Source organism: Crassostrea angulata, chromosome 7 (genome assembly GCF_025612915.1).
Source record: "Crassostrea angulata isolate pt1a10 chromosome 7, ASM2561291v2, whole genome shotgun sequence".
In the NCBI taxonomy this organism is placed as follows: Eukaryota; Metazoa; Mollusca; class Bivalvia; order Ostreida; family Ostreidae; genus Magallana; species Magallana angulata.
In genome coordinates this window covers 15,006,588-15,034,363 of record NC_069117.1, presented here as the reverse complement: position 1 = coordinate 15,034,363, position 27,776 = coordinate 15,006,588, and the positions used below count along the sequence as shown (strand labels likewise).

Here is a 27,776-nt window from a genome sequence, read left to right as displayed (position 1 = left end):
TAAACATTAACCCTTCTTCTGTTGCTTGCTGCATGCACGTGCCTGTAAAAATCTTTAAATTAAAAAAAAAGCAAGTACAAAATTGCATATTATCAATAACATTTTTTTACACTGTCACAAAAAAAAATAAGGACAGTTTGCTCACAGTTCTAATTTTCTGATTGTAAAAGCGGGATGGGGGGGGGGGGGGGGTATTCCAGACCCTTAATTTTGTTGCTACAAAAACGTAGTACTTGTATACAAAAAAAAATTCTGTTGCTTGCTGCATGCACGTGCCTGTAAAATCTTTCAATTAAAAAAAAAGCAAGAACAAAATTGCATATTATCAATAACATTTTTTTACACTGTCACAAAAAAATAAGGACAGTTTGCTCACAGTTCTAATTTTCTGATTGTAAAAGCGGGATGGGTGGGGGGGGGGGAGGGGGTATTCCAGCCCCTTAATTTTGTTGCTACAAAAACGTAGTACATGTATACAAAAAAAATATTTAAGAATCCGCACACCAACATTAATAAATAACTTTTTTTGCAAAAGAAAGAGTAGAAGTTACCAAACATGATGAAAAATAACTATCTTAAAGTATATTGCATATGTATACAAATTAAAAAAATACCAGTATTCAATAATAAATGACGAAATTGAAATAATTTGGTATCTTTTTTTTCATGCATTACTTCTTACAACAATTTCCTTTAGATTTTGTAAATCAAAACAACAAAGTCGAAAAATGAAAATAATTAAATTCAATGACCAACCTGATCAGCGGACTACTTTAAACACCTATGACTACCTTGTGAGAAACGATATATATATATATATATATATATATATATATATATATATATATATATATATATATATATATATATATATATACGCAAAATTGGAAATTCTGATTGAAATCTTTAATATGGTTTGCAAGATACATGTCAATTCTTAAATACACGTATTTATGGATGCCATTCAAAGATTTAACAAACAAACTTCAGGCGCACGTGTTTTTTCTATTGAAAGCTATCACAGTGTACGATGAACTGCGTACATATGCTGGTGAATTCACGTTTATATGATGCAATTCACGCTTTTAGAGTTTGTTTCTTGGATGACGTAACAATCACTGAATCAACTGGTATTATTAGTAGTATTTTTAAGTATGTCAAGCGACACGTTTATGCTAGAGTCGTATTTCAACTTCAGAAGAACACGTGGGCAAAGGTTGTATAATTAATTTGTTCTCACATGGCTTTAAACCTTGTGTTTTATTTCTTTCTATAAAACAGTGCAAGGACACTGAAAATTAGTTTTAAAACTCATCTATATTACAGCTCTTAATATAAAAATTGTATAGTTATATTTAATCAAAAACAAGTATGATAACATTGGGAGAAAAAAGCATGTTTACATCCCGTTGGTCAGGTTGTCTACGTAAGAAGTCAATAACACTAGGAATATATGTGAATAGGCGACTCGTGTGATAATATGCAATTTCATTCCATAACGTTCTTAATACCACACGTGACAATATATATGAACATGACTGTATTTGCACTAGTGTGAGATCAAAGACTGGGTTCCGCGCATATCAAAACAAAAAACAAAAACCATAGAACTATATTGTAAGAATGCATGATCTTTAAAATTCATATTTTTGGTCTTGTACATGCGCGGATTTAAAATCCCGGGGGAGGTTGTTACGAGAAATAGTTTTCACCAAAGGTGGGTCGGGGGGTCTTGACCTGTTTTTTTAAGGTAATTTCTGGGGGCAGACTTCTCTGACACCCACCCCCTCTTAATCCGCGCATGACTTTAAATTTTTCTGTCTAAATTAGACAAACAAGAATAAGTAAATGCATCTATGTGTGTTTTCCTATGTGCATGCAACAAATGCATTTCATGGGAAATATGTCATGATTTTTACCAAATAAATGTAGTTAAATGTGTGCTAAAACTGATATCTGAAACCGACCAAACATATAACGTCAGTGCAACAGCTGTGTAATATTTTTTTCATATTAAATGCATTGATTCTGTACCTTGAACACACAACAGGGTAACACGTACTGATAAGATTAATGAATCTTTGTATTTGGTGACTGTTTAGATACGTGTTAATTTATCAATTATATACGACAAACTCTGCCATCCATCCCTTTTAAAGTTTAAGGAGATCAATACAAAAACCAACTACGTGCGTTTCTTTCAGCAGACTGGGAATCTGCTCCAAACGTTACATCAGCAGCAGTTTACAGACAGCGACACATTAGCGAAGTACTGTCTCTCATTGTGGCAACCCAGAAACCTGGAAGTCTATCCCTGCATAGAAATCACTCATAAAAGGTTCCATTTTTAGTCGCAGGAACATCATTACTTGCTAGATTTCATAAGGGGTTGAACTTGTCAGAGTGAATCTTTCAAAATCAAGGCATTTTAAACAACAACATCATCATCATCATCATCATCAATGACAAATTAAATAAAGATTAAAGAGATTTGTTAAATTTTTATTTCTTTTTTTTTTTCTTTTTATAAGATAAAGGCAAAAACAACATATTCCGGAAAGAGAACCCAAAGGAAATGAAGGTGTTAGAATTAGCCAGTGCTTTATTTTTTTTAATGTACAGATGCTATTTCATTTGAAATAAATGATCGAAGCATCTTAATTTCTACAGAATAAAACACTAATATTTACAACTTATATATACAGTCCTCTCCAAGCAGCACGTACAGCAATTTACAGAAAACAAGTACAATGACCTAAAGAAAGAATTTATTTTACATACATTTTGTTAAAGAAAAATGGGTTGCTTTAATATTTAAAATAAAATAGTTGGATAATTTAGACATTTATGATATGTGCTTCTCTGTCAGCAACAAATGTCAAAAGAATTAACTGTAAGGGTGGAATAGAGCGCTCAGGGGGGTTTGTCATAGAAAATCCTTGATTAACTATCCGCTCTATCGAGTATTGTTCGCAAAGTCAAAGGAAATTAAATCCCGACCGATCAGAATCGATACCAGGTATGGAAACTCAGCATCTTGCCTCTCCAGCCCCTTCCTTTTCCTAATTCTAACGTATGCCACGTTTTAATTACTGTACACGCGTAACGAAAATTGACATTTTTTTAACCATACTTAATTATAAAACAATAAATCTCAGTGTTCCCGACGTTTTGCTGTGATTGATCGCAAATATTGACTAGGTAGCAGAGCTTGCTTCTAATGGAACTGCTCCGACGATGTACATGCAACAAAACAATGGCGTGTTCAATTTGCTTCCATGAACACAATCAGAAGCACAAGCCCTATGACAAATGGCATAGACTATTCTATATTGTCATTCTCTCCTTGGGGTCCGCCATGGTTTTAATGTGAAAGTCGATTACACAATACCAGTCACGTTTTAAATGAACACTCGGTGATTATGTATAAGCGTCCTTCCAGATATACATATTTTAAAAGATAAGATATACATAATTTGTTGTCATTATTTTGTCATGTTGTATATTTCATTTTGTAAAATAAAATTTATCGGGAAGAATAGTAACTCAAATCTTTAAAATCCGCTAATTATTTTATTAAGACAGGGTTAAAAAACCAAGATTTTGTATTTGATAACTTAAAATCAAACAGGTGACAAAAAATACTAAACTTATTATAATGCGTTGCGCTTACATTCGGAAAAATGTTGCATTTATTAATAATGATTTAACAAGAAATACAAAGGGCACAGCTTTTATCGATTTTCGATACATATGTAAACAAAGGAATTTTAAATATATTTGTCATAGTGTCAATTTACATGAAACATTGACTTTCCTTGTTGTTTCCATAGATATGCACTGGGTTCTCTTGAAGTCTAGACTCTGGATATGGAATCATATTGCTTCAAAGGGTTCTTCAAACCCACCACAATTTGATGTTGCATAGACGAGATGTTTTCAGATTTCCTAGCTTACTTGACCGATTAGGCCTCTGAAGTATAATATTTGCATACTAATTCAAAATGTCCCGAAGAAATGCTTTATCTTGTGAAAATACAGATGCGAGTGTTTGTCTGGCAGTCCTGTTATTTGATCCTGGGAACTGATCCTTCAATTGAAGCGGTGTAGTCGATGTCGATTTAATGTCGACAGAACGCAACCTCTAGGAAATATTGCTTTGAACATTTCTGACTGACCTTAAACGAGGCTCAAACCATGGAAAGTTGGAGGTCTGATTTTTAGGTAGCTTTCGGCTTTGTTCCTTTTTTGTCTTTCATCATATAAAATGTAGAAACGAAAGATTTTCTTTTCTAAAGAATGCAAAATATCAATGAATTTCACAAAATGTGTATATAAATTCCCATAATTTATTAATATATTTTAAGAAACATGTAGGTCATCAATAATAAATTAATTATTAAATATATTTCAGACATATATTCTGATGCAATAAATAAGGATGGCACCGGAATTATTCTGTTAAAAATCATAATAATTTTTTTATTATACATGTAATTTAAAAATGAACCCAAGAGAGAAATATGTAAGATATTTTAAATTATTCCCGATATCCGTGAATTTAGAACTGTGTAGGCGCTTGTGAGCTTAGGAGATTAGCCTAACAGGTCCAAGGACTACGTGAGTTTAACCCAATACATGTTAACCGAAAATACATGTAGGTAAATCTTTATTGTTTCTTTGGAAATGCAGATAAATTTCCTTCTCTGCTTGATTGGTCGATAATTATAAACTAGTATTCTATGGAAGGGAAAATCCTCTAGCTGCTAATTCCTAACCCCTTTTCAGAGTCTGAAAATTCATCAAAAAATATATTTCATCGATGTAAAGTAAATGGTCAATTTTTTAATCAGGATAATATGCAACATTTCATCCAAAATTGATTATTATTATTATCAATAATATGGTTTTTAAAACGCATTCGATATTTTATCTCAGATTAGCTTTTATGGTATCAAATTATTTGAATTGGTTAAAAGCCAAATTGAAACCAAAAGGTGGTAAAAGAGCGAAATATTTGTCTTGATCTCTTCAGTGTATGAGATAGAGCGACGAGAGTAAGTAATTAATCAGTAATATTACATGGTCACTCTCGGGAGTACACAGTTGTTAATCAGTATATAGCATTAATATTTCAGGGCTTTTGATTTATAATGTTAAATTCAGCCTTTATTGTCCCTGCCTTTTCTACAGGGAGACGAGGCCGCTTACAGGCACCGCACGACGGATTGCCCTTCAATCTATTTCTTCCGGAAGGTGAATTAAATTTGATAAATAGTCGGTGCGCCATCTATTAACTTCAATTTTTGATCAGAACAATCATTCGCCTTATTTATTTTAGCGTTGTTGCCGACATATTGGTATTAAATATTTATTCTGTCTAAACACTTAGCATTTATCCCTTGATGAATTTTAGGCTTTGGGTCCAGATTTACATGGAATAATCACTTTAAGTACTACTCATTAATGCCCACCTCTAAAATGATCTTTTAATTTCATCCCATTAATTAGAAAAAGAGTCAAAAAGTCACTAATGGTTGGTTTGCTGTTTAATGGCATAGAAAAAAATGTTTTTGTATTTTTGTATGTGTGTGTGTGTTTGGTTTTTTTTATATTTTGGATTACATTTGCTAAACTCTAGATCTGATAACCGAAAGTGTATGAAAATTAAGAAGATAAAAATGAAAAACGAATTATGCTAAACTAAAGATGATATACCAAATACATGTATAAAATTACATGGTTAATTATTCGATGTATCAATTAAAATTGGATTATTTTTTTTCAAAAGATAAAAACATGATTAAAACAAAAACAAAAAACTGTTTGTAGATGAATTCTGTTTGTACCGAGTTGTGCTTAGTTCTCTCGCACTTGTATCGTACACACAGTCAATATACGAGGGTTATTCATTAAATAGTAACACAACATTAACCCTTTTCCGGACTCATTAGGACAATGAGAATATGAAGACTGAACGAAAGCCCCCGAAATGAAATTTCGAATATCAGGTCCTATACTAAATATCGTTATCTGATAAAAAGAAACATTTTAAAATGACTCGTCGTTTTATTGAAACTCTCTTGTATTCATTAAAATCGTTTACCAATGGTTAAAATTATTAAAATTAAGTACAGGCTCATTTAAAAGTATTAAACAATCTGGAAGGCATATATAGATCATTTATAAATGAGAAATCAATCGCAGCAGCGAAATTCATCATTGACAGATATGGCATGGTAACTGTAAACCCAAGTGTAAAGATAAAAAACGTTCCATCCGGTGGCGTTTTTTTAAAAGATTTTAAAAGAATATTAAGCGGCCAAAAAAGATTATGCACGCGAGATAGGCTCCACAAATTTTTAAAGATGAACAAAATCGAAAGCGATTGCAAATTTATCGATAAAAGCTACTGAATGTTTATGAAAAAATGTAACAAAAGACGTCTGCATAGAATTATTATAGAGGTAGAAACTTCGTTCCTTTTTAATAAACCTGAAAGAAAACTGGGAAATAAAATATGGGTCACCAACCAGAGCAAACAACCTACAACTGCAAACAGCAACAACGAAAGTTCTGTGCGCAATTGCCTTTAATTGTAATGTTGTAGTTGATCATATTCACAACAAAAAAGGTAGAATGTGTTACAAAAGACGTTTTATATTATTTAATATATTATATTAAATAATATGATGTTAAAAAATTTTTCCAAGATCACAAGACCAAAGTCAGAAATGAGAGGGGTCTACCTTTTAAATAATACTGCTCTTGCGCATACTGCAAAGTGCATACACGACTTGTTGCTTGAAAATGAAATACAGGCAAATGGACGATCCTTCTTATTTATCAGAAAAATCACCATGGGACTTTTTTCTATTACCTAAATTGAAAAAACTGCTATCAGGAAGCTTTTTTCACTGCCGTTCCGGACCCTTTTTTGCTAGCCAAGGGTTTTCGGTCCATTTTGCCCCCCATAAACAGGCTTTATGGGGAGCAAAGTGGACCGAAAACCCTTGGTTAGCGAAGATGTTCCGGACTAGATTTAGCGGTTTTTCAGTGTCGGAGGAGTATACCTCTTTCGCAGGACAGGGGCTAATTCCAAAACTTGATAAAAAGACCTAATAAATGGGTTGAAGTTAAGGAAGATCTTTTAAAAAGTTTTAAAGGAATGAGTATAAAATAAAAGTGGAGAGTACATAATTTTTCCATTAATAGCAAAAGACCTCGCAGGTTAACAAAAGCACAGTCTTCATATGTTTCCCCGCATTCGGTATGGCATTCATAGGAAAGAGCAGTCGTAATTAATAATAATTTTATAATTCTTCATCTCCTCTTGCAAATAAAAATTGTGTGTCTCTCAGCCAAATTGTCACTTTGACCATCCCAGTGTCGTATCCGGTCCACATCACCAAAAACGGGCAATAGACATATGGTCTGTATCCCGCTAGTAGGTCATGACCCTTAATCAGTGTCATTAATTTAAGGTCAAGACCATTTGACTTGACTCCTTCGAATTCCGATTTGTATACGATCAATGAGTTGGCATCTCGAGATAAATTACATTTCTTCGAATATCCTTATACATATAAGCCAGCTTCATTACTTTGAAATAGGGCCAAGTCAAGGTCATACGTGGCATTGTCCGTGTCGGAGACTATAAATGGAAATTTATTCCCGGTACAAAGGTCGCTGACAATCGGATGATGCCATTATAGTAATCCTTGTCATTTGATTACCGTTTCTAATACAGTGTTTTCATGTCGCACCATCATAAACATAATTTTATTTAAGATCATTCTTTGCTCGCTTACAGGTAGCTTTGGTTTGTTCGGTAAGGTGTCACATTAACGTTTCTTAATTTTTTCCCTTGCTACATTGTTATGTGATTCATTTTACGAAAGATTCATACAAAGGGTAAAACATCGGCGCTCGGCCAAAGTTAATATGCTACGACTCTATCATGTTGTGTTAAAGATTCCAACGTGTGACCTCTCGCACACATAGCAAGCGCTTCTGTGGGTGATAAATTCCCACCGCTTTACCCCGATTCAATCAACGTGATATCTAAAGTATCTTTGGACGGTCTTTGTTCCAGGAATGTTCGATTTTCCCCTGATGTCGCCAACAAATAATTGAGCTCTGTGTGAATTTTCCGAAGATGCGTACACAGTTAATATGCAAGTAAATACATTCTATATCTCCATGGAACGGGTTGAACCATTCCTCTAGATTTATTCTTAATCAGTTAATTGACTCATTTTTCTTAAATGGGCTATAAACTTACTGAATAGAATATTCTTTCATAGAAAATGTAACCTATTTTAGAAAAAATGAATACATTAAATCCCGATGCATGTGTGCAAGGATATATGTACACAGTGACCAGGCCGACATACTTATATATACAGAAATTGCAAATATCATTTGTTATCAATCATTAATCATCACAGAACACAATAAATCTTTCACTCAAGAGATACATCTGTATTAAGAACCAAACTCATAATGTTATTTTGCAACTGACATATGAACCAATCATGTGACGTCATTCAACCATACTGGGCGTACAGTCAGTTGAACCAGACTTGAGATTTCATTCAACCATACCTATAGCAACAAATCGAGCTTTAGGAATATATAAAACATATTCATTTGCCTTATACACCATTATGACTAAATAAATGGAACTTCAATTAATTTGGGGAAAATGAATATTATATCCACTATTTAAAAAAAACATTTTCAATAACGAAACTTAGCCCATGTCTAATCAACGAAACATTGAAAACGGTAATATTTTGTATCTAATAATTTTATATCTATCGGAGAACATATCTTCTATCTCTCCCCCCCCCCAAAAAAAAGAAAAAAAAAAAAAAGAAATGAATGAAACAAATGTACAATAGGAATATTCTTATCAGTTATGATTTCAAGTTTATCCGAATTAAAAAAAAATAATAAAGGGCGTAATACATGAAAATACATCGAGCATTCCATTTTAAAAGCATTTCTTCAAAGGTTTATTATTAGACATTTTTCTAGAAGAAATTTGTCCCCGGCATGGTAAGCTTTGTTAAGCGTTGCTGTGTGTTATTTCCTAATTCTTGTAAAAGTCTTACGGGACAGATGTAAATTACTTGGAGAAAATAGGAGTTCGGCAATTTATGTCCTTCATTTATCTGAAGATTATTCCACACGGGTTAAGATTGACGAAAAAGAACTAGAAGTGGGCACGATAGCAGACTATCCGTTATCGGGGGTGACAGCTCATGAAAGAACGAAGGAACAAATATGGTTTCTTGGATGAATATTATATTTACTTTCCGGTAAAATCTGAAGTTGACAGATGGCTTATCTTGGTTTATCAGGGGAACATGCTCATGTTTCTAGGCTGGTATCTTGGCATCATTTAGAAGTCTGCAGAATTTCGAAACTTGTAGCATTCGTTCTACAGTCCTGATGGAAAATCCGATCGAGACACGTTCCTTGTTTACATGTATGCAAACTCTAGGGGAGAAATTCATAATTGTCGTTTTATTCTGCGTTCTCAATATTTGCAGACAATTTTCTTTTATATAATTGGCTGCATTTAATTTTTGCACAGCAATGACATTTCCTGTTTCAATCAAAGCTCAGATCTTATCTTGGCAAAATCTCCAATTGTTCTATCATTTGATACGTCGAGGCTTGAGCTACGAAATTAAGACATCAAATGTTAGTTTAAACAGCCCTGGTCCCGATCTCATTTGACTGTTGCTTCACAATCGCATTTCGTTATCAAAAGTCGTGGTTTCTAAGCAACAATTGTATTAACTTCCAGCGTTTTCGGTGAAGCATTGCTACAAATCACATCCGCGAACCGATTTGGTGGACTTAAAATGCATCAAAGTGCCCATCAAATGGCATTTCTGGTTTTCCTGGAGTAGAACCCGAACGAAGGATCGGAGCCAAGATAAGAATGAATAGCCCTTTGCTATTGATTGTCCAGGGGTCTTGGGAGGAATTGATTACTGAAATCAGGATAACTTTAATTGACAGGATTAAGACAATGAAATTGAAATAGACATTCACTATATGGAGTTGTAATGTTTGCCTGAACGTTAAAATGCAGCTTAATTTCGTGGAATAAAGAGGAATACCATGGGGGAAACGAGCAATCACTTGCAATCTAGAACCTATAAATGGTTGGGACTGATATTAAAAACTGAGCGTCATCTCATATCAGATCGATTTAGTCTTATTCGTTCAATCTAAACGCGACGTACAAAAACTCTACACGCGCCATGCATAGTTAAGAGGGTGTCATTTTCGATCAACACAGTCATGGCTTCGGCCGATAAAAGTTAAAAGTTAAAGAACAAATCATAAAATGTATCGATTCATTGTATTACTTGTGTGGACTACTGTATAACCCATGTATAAAGCGCACGTGTAAAGCAGAACGGAGTCTTTGTCGAAACTACGTGTTCTTGATGATTAAACAATGACTTTCTGCTTGAATTTTGTATAGAGGCGCCTTTTAAGCAATTAATTTGTCTGATATTGTTCTTTTAACTTCGATTATTAACCAGGATCTCCAATTTGTAATTCTAATTCTAAATAAACACCCCAAACCCTAGGAATATGTTATATTACTGGTCTCCCCTATATTTAATTATTTCTCTCTTATGCTATATTTCTTAATGACATGAAATCATTTAAGATAGTGAAGGAGCGTTGCAATGATATGATGCGGGAACATATTAATTATTACAAACATTTTTTGCTTTTTGTCGTAATCTGGATCCCAAATCAGACACAAACACCGGTAAGACAGAAAATAGGTGTTACATGCCGCCATACTGAAAAGTACTTAATGTTGACTTACCTTATTAGCTACCACGAATAGAGAAGGATCAAAGGACCAACGATCTTAGTTTGATCATGATTGAGAGAGAAAGAAAATATGATGTTTTGTTAATATAGAAAATCATTATATTTTCGTTTTACGTAGACTGTGTTATTTTTAATTTTGACACTGCTCTTTTGCATTTTTGTATTAATGAGCCACGGTGTCTAGACCAGATGGTGTGTCAGCGCTTCCAAGACTATGGCAAATTGATGTTAATGTTTGATACCTAAGCCATCCTTTAAAAATTTTGGAATTGTCGCCTGGATGTTTCTAGACCCAGGAGGGAGGGGGTTCTATTTTTCAAACTTAAAGTTCAACTAATTAAAAATTGGTAAAAAATTAAAAATCTCCATATGAAATATTATCAGCGGTTGCATTTCAATGAAGCGGGGGAGGCAAAATACCAAACAAACAATAATTTTATTTTGGCCCTATCAAACAAACAATAATTTCATTTTGGCCCTATCAAACAAACAATAATTTTATTTTGGCCCTACCTGCTACGCATGTAAGTCGACAAATCTTGACGCGTTACCTCTATGGTTGTATTTTTACTTTTAGGGCCGAGTTCTTTTGTCGCATTGGGCGGGGGTGAGCCCCGCTGCTGAAAAGCGGGTGCAGGGGCTATTTTATTGCCATAATGTCGTCTCCATAAATAAATAAACCGGAAAACACACACAGGCATAAAAAAATCAATTGAAGGTCTTCATGCAATAGTCATGACAAACTTCCTTTGGTACTTTAGGCCGTTTACTGAAAGTGTTATAAAAAAAATGTAATGCAAATAAGGATTCCCTAATATAAAAACGCAAATGATAACCTAATCCCATGACAGGACAGACAGATTAAAACAATCAAATATAGCCTTCACGTTCTTGAGTCAGTCAGTATGGTATAAAATACTGACTTTATAGTAGTGGATTTTTTAAATCAATAATTTGATTATGCATATTTCATTAATAAAAGCCGATTTTAATCTTTATTAACTTAACAAAATTCAACATTAGCATGAATTAATATTTCTTAGGGTGAAATATTGGGGATCGAGTCTACAAGAAAACCTTAATATATTCTGCATTTGGTATCCCCTTTTCACTCATCCTCTGTTTAAGGTTTTGGCAATGTTTGGAATAAGAAAAGTTAGAACGGTAAAAACGAAACATATACAATATCTTACCATATGCTCTTTAAGTGAAAGTTGTTTTTGCCCAGCGTAGCGGGAATGAAGCACTCAAACAGAGCTTGCTTGTTCCGCATTTGTGTCGGCAAATTGAATGCTTTCTCCTGTCCTGTCCCATAAAATTTAGTTATTACGTGACATAAACTATTTTAAAATCGATTAAGTGTGATTTGCAGTTGGAGTAGACTGGACTATTTTCTCTTCCACATCAGCATACATCAACCGTATTCATGTAGTCCTAAAAAAACAAAAACTCTGGAGAAAAAAACGAAGACGAATACTTATTGTGGTCGTAGAAAAGTTCAAACAAAAGAGGATAAAAGTAACACTTCCTTTTAAAATGATTCAGAATTGCGATGAAATAAAATGACCAGATATAAAATAGAAATGGGGACTTCATTCGAAACTGCTAAGATTGATCGATTGTTTTACAATTGTAGAGAGTATATAATATTCTCAAAACAAAAAATATGCAACAGTTAAAAGCAATGAACGCTGTCCAATCTTTTCTTCAGTTAAACTTTTCATGATGATTCAAAGAAAAATGACAGACTTATGACCGATTGGTTGGTGTTTTAATTAAATTTGCCTAATCGATAAGCAATAAATCTAAAAGGATATTGGCAGACTAGACTTTGCTACGTAGGTAGGGGGGGTTTGGATTATTTTTAGAGTCAGACTATTACTCAGATGTAGGTTGAATATTTGTCGTTGTAATATGGTCACCATCTCAAAGTTTTAAATTCATTCAAAGTTTCAATGTTATTTTCATTGTAATAAATATCTAGTGTAACAGGTACACAGAATATAAAAAAAAAATCAATCACAGTTTTAAAAATATTGATTAAAAACCATATGCAAATCAGAGAGGAAAACACGTTGCAAGATCTAGAGACTTCTCCTAATTCAGGGATGTCTGTTACAAGACTGCTTCATAATTAACGCACTAGATAGATTGACTTGCTAATGGAATGAGTTATATAACGCATATCGTCATTTCACACCGATATTTATGATAAACCCTAAATTGAATTTGAAGGGTGGTGGTATTTTTTTTCATTCCATGCCACTTTGGCACGAGAGATATCAAATATGGCCTGATTCACGCAGATGATTCGATAACTTCGCCAATTAATATGAGGAGCAAAAAGCTACTTTTCTGGCAATATAAAAGGAATGTCATGGATTTGGTAAACAAATTGTAATTTCCTCACAATGATTTTCAATTAGCTCTACTTTATCGCGCATTATCCAGTGAAGTTCTTGTACGAGATTAATAATTCTTTGTCATCCGAATTCTAGCTTCAATTTGACGCAATTAATTTACTGTCATCATTCGTGGTATTTGCACCACTAATGGGAAATTTGTGTTTTTGGTCATAATATCATTGCGGCAAAAGTAAACATAATTTGCAATTTTCCTGGATAGCGCATTGGTCTTTTACAATGAATTTCAAATAATACCAAACTAGTTTGGTCGTTTTGCACAGGAGAGCAGGAGATTAGGAGCCGTTATAATCGTCGTATAATTGAGACCTGCTATAGAAATAAAGAACACAGTGCAAAATCATAGGATTTTATAACATTTGATAGAGATCATTCGAGTTGTTTGTTCTAAAAAAATAAAAATTCGGCACCAATTTTGCGTATATATCATCTCGCCCTTGCCTTAGCTTACGAAGGAAGGTTATGAAAATGACCGAAAGTGGTCCGAATGCGTTTTTACCAAGTTTGGTATATTTCCGCGATAAAAAAATATTAAGGTAGCAATATTAGAGATGAGAAAAAGTTCCTCACAATTTTGCTACTCTATTTTTTAATCAAAGTATTAACCTATGGAATCTGAGAGGACAGCAGCACATTACGGCGGTAGTGCTATCGTGTAAACAAATCTTGGGGATAATCTGAGAGTACAGGGTCTTCATTTGGATTTCAGTCTGTCTCGTGGTCCCCTTTATGTTTCAAAGCAGCATTGGGAATATCGATGTCAAATTAATTAATTTATCAGATGCACGACCGGAATCAAATGCTTGTCACTCCAATCTACAACACAGGTTCTTTTAGTGTTCAGTGATTTTATGTTGGGGACATAAACCTGTAATAGATGACGTCATTAAGGTTGGTCTGGTTATACCAGGTGGTCTTTCTCTTTCTAGGAGGATGGGAAACTGCAGTTCATATCATTGTTCTTATTTGTTATCGATGAAGTGTTTATTCATTTCACTTTTAATAGAATAGGAATAAAATGAATGAATGGGTCATTTCAATTTCAATTAAATGGTCACATGAAAATTTTTAGTAACAATAATCTTTCATAGGTTTTGTTCTCCAGTCAGTTTTTTTTTGTTTGCTCATCAATTAACATGTAAATTTTGCAACAATTTATCCTTTGCTTCATCTAAAACAGATGCTGGAATTTTTCCTGCCTGGGTGCATTTGCAGATGTCAAAGGTTTTGCCTGATGCTAAAAATACGTGTATGTACGTGCACTTTTCAATATCAAAGAGGGGTTGATACCCGAGCTTACACTGAATTTTTCTTTCTACATACTTCATCAAATGTTAACTCAATTACAGTAAAAAGTCGCAACTCGAGAAAAAAAAATTATCATTAAAAGATAAAGATATCATATAGCGTCCTTAAAGTTAATGCCATTATATTGGAAGTCTTCAAAGGAAAACGTGCCACTGGTTTAATGCCTTCATACCAGATCACTGCCAATAACACTGCACATGGCAAGTTTGCGTGGTCCGCGGATATTGCGTTGATAACGATATTTCTAGATTAGGTAAATCATTGAGTCTGTGACAATCATGATGGGTATGGATAAAGGTGGGTGCAACCTCAGCCAGATCTAGGTGTTTATGAGACCAATCAGCGGTGTGTTAAGTTACAATTAAAGCAAGAGTCTTTCTTACTGTAATCACTGGTCCAAATATCGACCCTCGTTCAGTAATGTGCAATAGGGGTGTTACTGAGATTCAACATTGTCAGATATTACATTATCAAGAATAACACCAATTCTTTCAACGATAAAATTATACGTTGGATCTAGTAGTACTAAACACATGTGCCAGCCGCAAATTATACGTCATTTTTTGATTTACAGAGGCTCTGGTCGGTGGCGAGGCAGAGCACCATCTACTGGTGAAGGATTGATCATCAGTCGTAATTCTCAAAGCCAGAACGTACCATTAAGGTTGTCTAATGGATTGTGGAGATCTCTCTTTTGCCGAATTCTATTTCGTGTTCTCTATAGATATTCAAATTAGAGCGATTTCTTCGTAGAAATTACAAGTCATCAAGGCTGGAGAGTATTCTCGCATAAAATTATATCTTGAAAAAAAAATTGGTATGATTGTTCATATTCTTTGTAACGTATAGAGGGGGATGAGGGCAGACCTAAGTGCTGGTTTCATGAACTCCCATTAGTAGGTTTTCACCTGGCAATAATCTAATATATAAACCGTGGATTAATTCGAAATTAATTCTTACATTGTCTCATTTTATTTCTTAGCTCAGAGGAATATTGACTGAATAGAAAAATAAAATTGGCTTAAAAGCCTTGTATCTAGTTTCGCAAGCAGCATCCATAAATCGAATGAATTTTATTCATGGTGTGCGTCGTTATAGATAAGCACTATTTTACAACAATGGATCTAAAGATAGACATTTTAATTAAGATGGTAGCGTCGTCTGTCGTGTTTCTAAGCCTTTGGGACTTTTGGTTTTCGATATGTATATTTCCTTCTTCGTTATATACAATATCAGGAACTTAATGTACTCTCGTCTGAAGTCGCAAGCCTTCATTAAAGGAATTCTAAACCAATTCAGATACCCCGCCTACCCAATTTGCTTTAATGCTACAAATTTACAGTAAACGATGAGAGACAAATCATGAAAGATCAATATCGTTGTAATTTCAAGCCTTTCTTTTAATGCAGGGTTTATATATTTGACAGATTGTCTCAGAAAAAAGAACAGAGAAATCTTTAAAATTTAAAGCATCGTTCTGAAGTCCCTGGTGCAATCGATGATTAAAGGGATTCGAGCCTTATAGAAGCAAACGAGTGAAAAACTAGTATATTAAGAAAAAAGTTAAAATTAATCCTTATATTTGTAAAATAGAGTTTGACTTTCATTTCTCTTGTATTTCATTCAGTAACATCAAATGCTTTACTAATCTAGTCTGTTCATAAAACACATTTCTTTTTTAAATAATTTTTCCTGCCAAGAACATGTGTAACATTAAAAAATTAAAATGTATCAATTTAAACTTATCTATAACAAACATGGCACTGTACATGTATGTGTAATCTCGTTAATATTCGTGGACAGCATTTTTCGTGGATTTAGCGACCCCGCAGCATTAACTGTGCTTAGTTGGTATAGAGCAATTGTAAATTCAGTCCAAATGTTATTACATTTTTAATTAATTAATAATATTTGCATGCAGAAAGTCTAACCGATCAACAAAGACTACAATGAAAAAAAATATTCTGACATTGTCTTGAAAACACTTAGGTCAGTATAGTTTAAAATAACACTCAAGAAACTTGAACTGGTATCATCAGGTTACAGTTTCCTGAAGCTTACTTTGTAATACCTTTTAAAACAACACAGAAGGAATAAGGCAAAAACCCAATCCAAGAAGGAAATTGTCTTAAAAAGAGTTACCACAATTCGTTAGATAAAGGCAATCAAGCTCGCTGCGAGTGACAGGGAGGCTTTTATCAAAAGATTTGAATAAGCTTCATAAAGATCACAGTTCGTTTAGAAGTTGGCACCATTAATAACTCGATGTATAGACAAATACTAAGCAGACAGACCAAGACGCCATCAATCCTCAGATTCAGAATCAGGCAAGGACGGGGTTACATCAATAGTAATGGCAAAATGGCATGCAAAAATCGAATTAAAGATGGAATTGACTCGACATTTGACGTTCCAGGACTACAGGACAGCGAAAATATTGAACTTTTTGTCATTAGATTCATCAGTTGATGTATAATTGCTTGTTTTTCGGTTATTTTTGACTGAAATTTGACTGGAGGAAAATATTACTTGTTATATACTCAACTCAACCTAGTCAAAAATTTATGTTCAGCGTACAACCACCACCATTTGATCATTGTGTTTTTAAAAAAAAACATTGATTCACATTTCTCTTTAAGGAAGCGGGTTGTAAACGCCATGACGGCATAATCGTGGGCGGGTCGATCCTACTGCCGAAGCAGCCACGTGACCGGACGTGAACAAGTCAAACAGCCTTCTTAAAATACATTACTCACTTTGAAACCCTTTCTTCCAAATCATTGCAATTTAAAAAGGCAATTCGTGAATTACAACATAAGTTTTTAGAGAGAAAAGAAAATAACTTCCTCTTTGGAACAACATCATATTATTATCGAACAATTTATCAGCCATTGTTATTGTAAACAATCAATATTTACGCAGAGTCTGATGAAAAGAGGGAGTGTTTCAGTGTTATAATCACATTCAAAACAAATATAAAGTTCATCAAAACAGCTTACTTTCAACAATAAATCTACATGTATTTACCAAGGGCCTATGAACCAGTGACACAGAAATTATATTATATTTTTTGCTTTTTCATTATCTTTTTATGTAATATATTTGATTTCCACTTGACCATTGTGCAAATATGGCTAAAAACCAAGTCCTGCATTACATTTATAAGAAGAACAGGATTATTTCTACGCCTACTTTAAGCAATAGTTATAGATTACAGAGTGCTATAGAGTGCTTAGAGGTCATAACTCTGTTTTTTGATATACGGTACTCGTTTCTTTTGTAACTATAATGCTAGGAAAGATAACTCTATACTAATGGAGAACATATGCAGAAAATACTGACAAAGATCATTAACTCAGTTTTAATTTCCAGTTCATGTTACTCACAGATCAACATGAATATACATTAATTGTTGGAGCCAGAAACACAAACATAAAACTCAAAATGATGTGCATTGCAGTCCTTCTTATTCAACTGATTCCATTCATACCATGATTTGGATCCTCTAACTATGTGTTTGATCTTTTGGTGGAAATGATTTTTTGGTTTTCTCTTTCATTTTTCGGGCTTTAGGATTTACAATCACTTGATCTGGGTGGAGCTCACAAATATACACCTCGTTGCTCCCCACCACTCCTTGACGTGACCCCTGCATGGCGGGGTGCAACTGTTGCTGCCTCCTCACAGGAAGCTTGGGGTGTGGACTAATGTTTGTAGTGTGTACCTGTGGCATCATCGGATCTGTAACTTTTCTCTGCGTGTTTGGTAAAGGAGGTGGTACTAAACGATTCAACTGTCCTTGTGGAACCCTCATAATGGGAGTCATTTTGATCAAATCTACAGGAATACACAGGGGATTCATAGTAAACAAAGTGGGTTTCCTGGGACAGGGAGTTTTAGAGGCTTTTGTTCTTTCTTTTCCCAAGTTACGTTTTTTTGCAGTCTGTAAGCTGCCAGGCTCTTTCTCAGAAGAACTGGATTTTGAGTTAATTTGTGTATCTGATTGGACGCTTTCTTGTGTTGGTTGGGTAGAAGTTCCTGGGTGATTTTCAACAGAGCTCTGGGTAGAAGATTGTGCAGTGGAAGACTTAGGCTGACTATTCCCATTTTCTGGGCAGAGATCAGAGAAATCTAAAAGGAAAAGAAAATGGAAATTTGTGATCAAAAATCACAAAATGATTGAAGTCATAGAACATGGATCCATTGTTATCAATCTATGTCTGACTAGCTATGGTAGCTACAATGTTGGACTAGAACAGAAAAGTCACTATAAGGTTGAACAAGAGTAGGAAAAATAATTTGCCTAAAAGTTAGTCTTTTAAGAGACATCCTTATTGCCATAAAATTTTTTCCATGACTTTTCTTCTGAAGGTAAACAATATTGTGGATTCATATAATTTTGTGGGGGCCAATTTTTAAAAATAAATTAAGTAAAAATACTTAATCTTTTATGATTAGTTTTCACCTAGGATTTAAATTCGTGGATTAGGGTACCCACAAATACCACAAAAATTGAGCCACCACGAATTCTAATGATTTCACAGTGACTTGTGAATTACTTACCATTTTCAATAGCTTTCCTGGCTTTAATGAGGGCTTGAAGGGGATCATTCATGTCAACTTTTCCTGCCAGCAGATTGTATTTCCAGAGCATGACCTCCCTCTGTTTAGTGGTGTGATGTGAACGAAGAAAATCGACAAGACCATGCAGCAAATCCAAAATGACAGCTGATTCTACAAAATTAGCGTGAATCTAAATAAATTCATATATCAATACCTATGGATATATTCTTTTTTACCATTTATTCATAATATATAGCCGCTGTAACTGCCAGTCTGAAAAAAATTGGATTGACAACCTGGGAGGCACAATTCCTTACATGTTAAAAAGTTGCAATTTACAGCACACAAAAACTTAAGCTAGTTTGGGACCAATTAACCTTGGATCCATAAATATTTTGTGGAAATAATAAGTACATGTACCATTATATTCTTCCGACAATTTACTACTGGTGTTGTTGTTTACTTGCCATATAATTAATGCTTCCCTTTAAAAAACAAACTAGCCAACATCAGAAAATGAAGTATGTTGGATTTTTGCACTGATCAATAGTCACTATTTTTACATGTAAACAAACCAAACCACTTTACTTTACTGGGCTGGTGATGGTGTTTATAAGAATATTAGAGGTTAGTAAAGTAATGATATCTGTAGTAAATTGTCCAAGGAATTTTTAGAAAACTTGTACAGATTGCATTCAGAAATAAGATTAATCAGTAGAAAGAAATTTTCAGACATGAGCTGCACTCCTGCAGCTAAATATATACATGTACATACAAATACCGGTGTATAAAAGTATAAATATTTAAATTTTATAAAACAAGTACTTGCAAAAGAGTCAATATCTAACTGCAAGGATTTTATTTATAAACAGAGAAGAAAAAATTTAAAGAATTGATGGACATTTATTTTATGACTACTAAAGCCACTCCCTAAAACCATCACATCTGACCATTCAGCCATATATTTTACAATTTTGATAGAGGCCCCCTTGCTCATCATAACAAGTCATTAGTTTGTTTGTTGAATGTCGAGTAGTAGAAAATTAAATTTTGAAGACTGCATTCATACATGTATTCACTAAAATGTATGACTCATAAGGATGACTATGAATTTCATAATTTATATTTTCCCCTCCTACTAATGCTACACACTGAATTTGGGCAACAAAACGTTCAACAGATGTATAAAACAGAGGAATATAGTAAACCTGCAAGCATCAAAACTTTTTAAAATATGTCAATCTCTGTGAACAATCTGATACCTAGCTTTCCAAGGTCAGGAAGTTCACTCTCAGACAACATGCCAGAGATGTATTTGTAGATTGCTTTGTAGTCTGGGGTACTAGGTCCAGGCTCCGGAAACACCTCAAAGTTAGCAATGATGGACATCACCTATATTTCATAAAATTAAACATGTATACTAAGTTTAATTGTACAAACTGTTTAAAATCACAAAGATCTCTGTTATTTTTCAAACTGCTGAATAGTGAGAAGTGTACCAGTTTCCTGGCTTCTGTCATAAGCAGTGCAACCCCAAATCACCCATAAAGTTTCAACACACTTTACAAAATGTTGTGAAGTTAGAGTTGCATGGCACTGGTAATAAAATTAAGGCCATTATATAATGACTTCTTTCCTAGGCAGCAATAATATTGCTTCAAATGCTGCCATTTAAGTTTTTTACTGCTATTTTGAAAGGAGAAAAATTCACAGAGTCGCAACAAATGAACAATATTTTGGTATACTTCTTATTTAAAATGAAATTGAATTCGACACAGAATCATTGAAATATTCTGACAAAACATTAAGAATACAGTTAAAAATAGCATATACTGTACCTACAAATACACAGCTCTTTGTGAAACAAGTATGTACATGTTATATGATACAAAATACTATTCTGATAGAGAACCATTTTCACAAGAGCTTGGACTTCGGGTAGTTGTGTCAAACAGCAATGTGACGTAGGCCTGTCTATTTCATTGCTGGCCACTCAGCCATGGCTCTTTGAAATCAACAAGATTTGTCTGCCTTTTGAGCTAAGACTATGCAAAAGGTGCATATTTCGCTTGAAACCGCATCATTTTTAACTTGTTTTGACGCAGGAAATAGATAGCTACGTCTAACCGAAAGTCCAAGGTCTTGTTAAAATGGTTCTAAAAAGGTTAAGATCCTGACCAAAAATGACATAATTTTTCAGCTATACATGTACAATGTATTACCTTTCCTAAATTAATAGTGTAGTCTTTCTTTTCCTGAGATGTCAAATCACTCAGTAAATTTAACCAGTACTGAAATAAAAGGAAAGATACATTTTTAACATTTTTTTAACAAGAGATGTTTGTAAAACACTTATGCCCCCTCCCTTGGAAACATCTGCGAAGAAAACGAATGGAATCTGCAAATAATTGTAACATCTGTGAAGAAAATGAACGAAAACTGCAAATAATTAGAATTTTTCAAAGTCAAAGGTGCATAACTCAAAAATTAGTTGATTGTACCCAAAATTAACTTGAACTAGATATCATTATGATAAATCTGTATACCAAATTTCATTTCAGTAAGTACAATATCTGCAAAGAAAATACATGTAAAAGAAACTGCAAATAATTGGAATTTTTTCTGGTTTTGAATTGCACGGTTTTGGCAGAGGCATCCATACTCATCCTAACAATACCAAAGCAGGAAAAGAGAATCTGTTTTTACTTTTTTTTTTTCCCTAGATTTAACAGCTCCTTATTATTATTACACAATTGACATAAATGTTCCCCTTCCCTTACAGATGTAACAAACCTTTGGTCAACGTTGACCTTACAGATTCTAAAAAACTGAAAATGTTTGCAAGTTTGTACGACTGGCTCAGGACAAAAGACGAAAACAAATTCATTCATTTGTCCTAATGAATTAAAGAAGGCACCTCAGCATCTCGGGTATTCTAAAACTGAAAGTCACAAGATGTAGAGGTATATTACTTTACAAATCATTTGAAATGTCTGAGATATGTAAATATATTACTTAGTTTTTAAGATCCAAACTTTCCTACCTCTATTGGTGCTTTTGGAGCTTTGTTTGCTGAGAAATAAAAAAAAAATATGATATTAAATAATGCCACAAAATTTTTTTTATTCAAATATTTTAAACTAAAATACAGAAAATGAAGAGTGTCAAGATATAAAAAATGTTTGAAGCAATTGACATCCACACCACAACATATGCATGTAAGTATTTTACTCACTAAAACAACACATTCATAAAAGATATCATGATTTATTAAATGTCATTGATGTTTAAAAAGGTGGGTAAGAATATAATCATGTCTCATTAATAAATGTAGATCATCAGATCAAATTACAAATAAACTAAGCCTCCCTAATGATCCGACATTCACAGCCTGTCAGTGAGACATTGCCCACGTGCAGTCTTTGAATCAAATCATCGGTGTCAATGATTATAAGATCATGATTCACATGTGGAGCAACTTTGTCCTGATTTTAAAAATCTTCATAACATTGCATGAATACAAAAGAAGTTTTGAAAAATTCTGAAAGTGATACATGTATATATACCAGGCTTGGGGTAATGCTAAATGTAATGGTAATGCATTGCAATGCATTACATGTTTTCAAAGTAATGCTAGTAATGTCAATTATGTGTAATGCCTCAAAATTAGCATTACAAGTAATGCTTGTGTAATGCATTACGGTACTTTCCAAAATCTAGTGTAATGCTGGCATTACATGGCATTACTTTGCATTACTATGCATATTTATGCGTGTTCACTTTAAAAAATGTGATGAATAAATGAATAGTTGAAATTGAATTTGGTTAAATTTATTTTTAAACAAGAAAGAAATAATTCTAATTGCGAAAAAAATGTTTTAATTGTACATGTTTTATTAAAAAAGGTTTTTTAAAATTCATTTTTGAATTGTTTATATTACTAAAGATAACAGCACAATTTCATAACATTTTTAAGAGTGTTGTTATTAAGAGTTTTGAATCATTTAAACAATTTAGTTTGCACTTCAATAAGAAATGTGTCAACAACACACTATGCCCCCAGGATAATCTAAGTATCAAAACAATCTATTGTTATAAGAAGTGCTAAACACCCCTTCCCTTCGCTATGTCACAATAGAATAGGAGACAGACATGCACCTTTAAAAGCAAAATGAATGCACTGTCCATCCATGATGAAAATCAATATCACTTCCAATATTATAACCCATTTGAAAAATTTTTACTTATTTTCTCTCTCTTTCTCTCTGTCTCTCTCTCTTGTATATTAATTACACTGTACATTAGTTTGGACTGATAGAAATCCAAGATTTTTATATTTAATCTATTATTGCACTAAATATATCCTAAGATAAAGATCGTCAAACAGTATTTTCCAGTCCAAGCTTTGACTGCTCCTGCAAAACATTTATTTAGTATAGCCTGGAAGATGGATGCCTTTAAAAGATGAACCCTTTGAAACTCGATCATAAAGTGCAACAGCAATCTTTTGTCTTAAAGTGTCCTCCGAAAAAAAAAAAACGATTAAAATATATTAAGAAATATAACTTGGAAAAATCATCTGTTTATAAATCAATAAAATTAAGTGTCCAAAATTATAAAGATTTGTGTAATCTGGGGATATATCTATATTTAGCTTTTAAAAACAGCAACATTATTTCATAAATTGTTTTTTGGTACGCATGTTATCCTGTGTCTCTATTTCATATCTGATATTGTATCATGCCAATTAAATGTCTATAAATATCATTTTACTTATGTAATATGTTGTTCATATTGCCACAATATGATTATATATATTGAGCAAATAAAGAATGACTCTATATATTATATACACAACCTCTTCAATCAATGTTAGTGATTGAAAAAAAAATTAAACAAATATCAATTCTTCATTGGATTAAATATTTTGTCGACCAAAAGCTTGCAAAAGCCTACAAAAGCTTACCAGATTGTATTTTTTCATAATTTCTCAACACACGGGTACACATAATCAGAAGCCCATATATTTCTTTTTGTTTCAGTCCACAAAGAAACCACAGTTAACCACATAATATTTAAGTTACTGTTCCATAATTAGAACTAATTTTTTTTATTTTTAAGTAATTTTGGCTGGCAAAACTTGATATTCTTAAACAGTATTTCCAAATAAATAAAATAAAATTTGGATAAACTTATTTTGGTAGGAGAAAAACTTTTTAAAAGTATGCTCTACTGTGGAATCATTGAAATTCATGGGAGCCAATTTTCATGGATTGTGGGTTTTTTACTTATTCATGGGGATGTAATTTCATTCAGGAGTCTGTTTTCAGTTTCAGTAAAAGAATCTAACTCTTTCAAAATTTGTTCTTGTCAAGAATGTAAATTCTTGGGAGATCGAGGGCTACCCTCAAATACCACAAAAATTGAGCCACCATGAAATTTTATGATTCCACAATATTTAAAAAAAAAATCTCATTATAACAGACATCTATGTGGGTATAACATGAGTATCTTAATTGGCTAAAAGCCAAATGAGCATCCATATCTACATGTATATGATGGCTTTTAAAAAGAAGCCTTATAAGTTTTACTCTTCTTGAACCTTTGTTCTTTTCTGATTGATACTAGAAGCAGTATGTATGAATTAAGTTTAAAAAATCGACCCCTTCTTGGCTCTAGATTAACATATTGATCAAAAATAGGATTTTTACTCACTTTATATGGACAGTTCAATGGAACAATGACAAAATGTATGTACCTTTTATTTTCCGGACGGCTCCTTTCTTCATTTTTTCAATATAATGTGAAATCTGTAAGAGAGATCTAATAGTTGAAAACAGTGAATAATTATAGCTTAATTAATTAAGCACATTTATATGCACTGGAGTATATAACCCCCCCCCCCCCCAAAAAAAAATCAGATATTTTTATGTACGGCAATGTTGTTTTGTTGTTCTTGTTATTTACTTACTACATGTATTAAGCAGTATTTTTCTTCACACTACCTTCTCAATTTAAGTTTTTCCTTTTACATACAATATACAAGCCATTTAGAAACTGCCTTGGTGATAATATCGACACAGAATATCAAACTGTTATTTAAACAGAGTTCTAAATACTCATTTTTTGATGCCGGTTTCCTGAATATATGCAAATTACTGGTGAGGGATACCATTATATAAAATCAGTACCAAGGTTTTGGAAATTCAAACTTGACAGTATTTGTATAGACCTATTTATTTTTTTTAAAAAGTAAAAGTACTTCCCATTTAAACACAGGTAAAGGCAAAATTGGAGAAACTTAAAGGAACTATACTTATTTACTATATAATTGGAACTCATTTTACACTATTTCTAAGTATTTTGTATACATAAATGTATTTTATACAAACCTCTTCCTTTGTTTTACTTTTAACCAAACTCTGAATTGACTCTATATCTGTTGGAGAAAAACTGAAAAGAATGCTTTGTATCAATCTGATCTAGTGATCTAGATCTTGTGTACTATGCACACTTAAATTTTGAATACCAAATAGAAAATAAATTGTAATTCATTTACACAGAGCTGTTGTGACACCTAATATGTCTAGATATTAAAACTTTGTATTGATATTATTACTCTAAATGGTTGCTCATTATGACAAACAATTGAAACCAATATCAATAAACCTTAAATAAATCAATATTTATATACCTAGTACCTTCAAACATACTTACTTCTTTAGAGCTTGTAAAAGCAATTTTTTCTCTTTCAGCTTCCAAGTCACATGTTTTGGTTGGTAAATCTCCTTAGCTTTGCCTGCTCTTCTTCTGAAAGATCTTGCACGCTGAAGAAAAAATGAAAATTAGATAATTGATAGAGGCACAACAGCCTGTATGGTTCTAATTTCTATGGCATTGCTCTAACTTCATCTGAAATGATGTTAGTATTCAAATAATTATAGTACTGTAACCAATGAGTCCTGCTTTTACCTTAGGACTAGAGCAGCCTTCATTCGGTTCACACTTAGCTTTTGGTGGCCTGCCTTTCCTTTTTACGGGCTTTATTTCCTCTTTCTCTACAGAATTGTTCTGCATATCTGCACCATCTTCAAGTTCATCCATTATGGTAATTCATAGATCAATCTGTATTCATTAAATCATACCAGCATATTCTTATTTATAGTTTTAAAAAATCACTGCATGCTATTTAAAATCAATTTTGGTTCACACTGAAATACAACTATACTTGCTTCCTAAAAGATTTCAAGACTATTTAAATGTCTAAATAGGAAATGTTTTAATAGCAAAAAATGTTTGTAAAAAGGTACTACTAAAACTTGCATTCTTATACTCTGTCCCAAGTTTCTGTTTCCACCAATTTTTGTGTAATATCTTGATAATCATAAATACCTATGTGCCCAAACTACATCCATTCACTAGAATGAAAAAAGTCCAAATTATCTGTTCTGAAATGTCCCCTTTATCACTTCAGTTTCAATACATAACCAAAAATAGAAAGTCTATGGGAATTCATCGTCGAGGAATCAAGTGAAGTCGTATCAAAACCGACTCGTACCCACACAGACTCATAATCAATTGGTCTGGTGGTAAACGATGATTTTTGGATTATAAATATAAATTTTTAAAGATAAGCTGATAAGCTTAGGCTTTGATATTATTACAAATAATTCTGATATCATGAGATAATTGAATGTAGAGTTTTAGATATCTTCAAACAAAGTTTAATGTCATCTCCTTTAAGTTTGCCAAAGAGTTTCCTTTATCAACATCATCGAAATTAACCAAGAGGTTTCTATCATTACGCTGCATATGCTTTTAAACATTGAAAGCAGTGTAATGGAGAGAAAACCTGTGGGTTCTGTTGATGATGGGGATTTGGCACTGCAAACAAATTAAGTACCCCAAATGATAACAATAAACAATTTTTCGATGGTGGGAGTGCTTTCTAATGGAGAAAGATGTAAACACTTCCAATTTAAATCTCAGCTGTCAATGTTTGTTTTTGTTCATGTGAAATTCTCCACATATATACAGAAGCTGTACCATTTAGGAAGCGGTCTTGCATATTTCCCTTTTATTAATTTGAATTGTACTTTCATGACAAGTATGTTTACTTGAATTAAAAATCATCAAAAATTGACGGAAGCAGTTACTTTGGACAGACAAATTTAATGTCAATTTCGTAGTCAAAACTGAAGATATTATCTTTTTAAATATCCTAATAAGAAATCAATGAATGGAAATTACCAATCCATATATGAAAAATTATCCTATTAATGAGTTCGAATTTCCTTAGATGATTAACATAGTTTTAAGTTGCAGCCTCCTGATTTTTTTTCATGTTGTGTAACTTTTTGTTTAGTCTTTTTTTTTACAAATACTTTCATGACATTTCGACCTTAAACTACCTATATCATATATTTTTTTTTTCGGCAGCTACAGCTCGAACTCAAGCGTCTTTAAGATCTCAAACGTTTTAGTGAATACACTAGTGACGTCAAAACGGAAAATGACGGAGAGAGACGATTGCGTTTATCGGAAAATGACGAATGAATTTTTCTAGTTTTCATTGGTTGTTACATCTACCGTGTTCTCACGACAATC

At 33.1% G+C, this 27,776-nt stretch overlaps 1 pseudogene; it reads right to left on the bottom strand.

Annotated features, from left to right (window-relative positions):
* Positions 1-17,949: 17,949 nt before the first annotated feature.
* LOC128192049 (uncharacterized) lies at positions 17,950-27,658 on the bottom strand (annotated as a pseudogene).
* Positions 27,659-27,776: the final 118 nt, after the last annotated feature.